We start from the raw sequence: 2,500 nt of genomic DNA on the forward strand, positions 1-2,500 counted from the left end.
AGGTTTAACAAAACAAATAGTAAACTGTGTTGATCCTAACTGTGGTTTAATAAAACAAATGTTAAACTGTGTTGATCCTAACTGTGGTTTAATAAAACAAAAATGTTTAAACTGTGTTGATCTTAAGTGTAGTTTAACAAAACGTATGTTAAACTGTATTGATCCTAAGTTTGGTTTAACAAAACGTATGTTAAACTGTATTGATCCTAAGTGTGGTTTTTTAAAACGTGTGTTAAACTGTGTTTGAACGTGTACACTTCTGTATTCGTACTACTGCTGTTTGAACGTGTACATTACACTATATTCATAGTACTGCTGCATAGTTAACTTCCAAGGTTTGATTCCGAACCAAGAACGAATAGTTTGCCAGTTAAAGATACATTTAATTCTTATTATTAAAGTTTCTGTAAACATTTTCTTCAAAATAAAAAACAAATTTCAAGAAAATTTTAACAAACCTAGTAATGCACCCAGTCAGGGCATGGGCCCTCACAGAAATATTTGCGGGAAGAGGGGAGCTAAAACATGTATGTTGGGGATCAGCTTTTACATTGTAAGTCAACAAACCAAAATAATATGTGTTAAGTGTGGTTAAACGCAAACACAAATTTACAATTTTAATAAAAATTACTAAAAATATTTAGTTTAACTAAGTTTACATCATAATACGTGCAATCTAAGAGGAGATCAAATGCTCACTTTTGCCCTTTCCTTCGGGCGTCAATGCATCAGGGTTAAATATAAACAGTCAAACATTTTAAACTTTAACAATGTAAAATTTAATAGTGCATAATAATCATAAGATAATTGATCATCTCTATAGTTAGAATAATAATCTCTAATGTTGGACGAAAAATCGCAATGTTATCATAAATCACCATTCCAGTGATTGTTTTTTATGTTAGTAGATGGCGCCATGTCGAAACGTATGTCAGTACGTCACAAACTTGGGTACCTTTTTTATATATAAGTTACGCTCTTCAATCACTTTGTTAAGTTTTTTTGTTCGATGTACTGTTTTGGTACTGTTTATATTATTACGTGTTAGTAAGATAAAACAATTATTTTGTTTTTGAATAACAAGAACTTTAGAAGACTTTCATCTATTTTTAATCACCCTGGCTTCAATTTTTAGTGTGTTATAAGACACAAGCTCCACCCCTCTAGTTCGACGCTTTGTTGTCTTGTAACGGAGAACTGCTAGTTGTGTTAACAGCTAGTGTGATAGTTATGAAGCTGTACATGTTTCTAAGAGACTCTTGAAAGGAGGAAATCTGCAGGATTTACGAGACTTGACTGTTAAAGAGGGAAGTGTCGTATAAAGGGGAAATGTATGCCGTTCATCGGTGTCGAGAATAACGTGTTTTCTTAAAGGTAATACTAGTGAAAGCTTCCACAGCTTGTTTTGTTGTAAGTACCCCTACGTTGGAAAATAAGCTAGCCGTTCATTCGTGTCTTCTTAGGCCTTGTGTCGCTGACTGTGTGGCTGCAGTATTTTTATGAAAGTTTTAAAATATGTATTTTAAAGGTAGTTTTAATTTGATGATTTAATGTAGTAATGAATATTAAAAATAAGTTATTCAGTAATTAGTAATGAATCAGTTTTCTGAAATTTGTGAAATTACTAGGATGAAGCCTTCGAAAATTAGCTTTATAAAATTTAAGTAATGTTTTAAATTTGTTAATATTTAAAGATTTATAACATTTTATAAAGTTTAGAAGCAGTATAGACTAGACTTAACGTACAATTAATTTACAAACATTGAAGGTACTAGTACTACTACAACTTACAAGTTACAACTAGTACTAAAGTAGATTGTAAAAGATTCATAATTTTTTAACGATAATATAATTTATAAAACCTTTATTAATCGTGACACCCTCAAATGACGAAAAATTTTACCGCTTATATTTAAATACTCATAGTATTAGTAATGATGTTTGTTTTGTCAATTTTTAATTTTAAAAATATTATAGTGTTCATCATTGGAGTTTTCAGTCTTAAACTTTAACAAAATAAAACTAATAGGACTTTTTGAATGTAGTGTTAGAAAGTTAATGTAATAAATTTCAGGTTTATAAGTAAACTTTGTAAAAAGCAAAGTAAGGAAACTTTTTTAATATAATTATGTTTTGAATTTTTCTCATCAGTAGAAATTGCCAAAATAGGATACACAGAAAACCTTTCTTATTGTCAGTTGTTTCTGTGTTTCTATAGATATTTATTATCAGATTTGACATCCTGGAACTTGTAAGATAGGATAATTTCTCGGCCCGTGTCCAGTTTTTCTTTATAATAGAGATATTTACTTCTACCTATAGTTAGTTTAACTAGTGATTTTTATTATTGTATTATAGGATGTAGGAATGAGTTATTTGTATTAACCCCTTCCCAACAGTTTTGTATATGATAATATTATGGACATCTAACGAATGAGATCAGGTTTACCGCCTGTCTTTAGACATCTACTTTCCGCATTGTATGTAAATTCGAAAACAA

The 2,500-nt window shown here is 29.9% G+C and overlaps 1 protein-coding gene across 3 annotated transcripts in view; it reads left to right on the top strand.

The window, feature by feature from the left end:
* LOC106469380 (ankyrin repeat domain-containing protein 50-like) overlaps positions 1 to 2,500 on the top strand; it is a 24,692-nt gene that overhangs the window by 4,049 nt on the left and 18,143 nt on the right. Inside the window, exon 1 of one of the 3 annotated variants that reach the window (XM_022397884.1) lies at positions 988 to 1,374. The exons of 1 other annotated variant lie outside the window; for it this stretch is intronic. The gene's annotated coding sequence lies outside the window, so the exon portion shown is untranslated. Of the gene's footprint in view, positions 1 to 987; positions 1,375 to 1,472; positions 1,529 to 2,500 lie in introns of those variants that run through there. One more of the 3 variants, XM_013929872.2, reaches the window with a different exon arrangement.

The sequence above is a fragment of the Limulus polyphemus genome, unplaced genomic scaffold (assembly GCF_000517525.1).
Source record: "Limulus polyphemus unplaced genomic scaffold, Limulus_polyphemus-2.1.2 Scaffold3455, whole genome shotgun sequence".
Classification (NCBI taxonomy): Eukaryota; Metazoa; Arthropoda; class Merostomata; order Xiphosura; family Limulidae; genus Limulus; species Limulus polyphemus.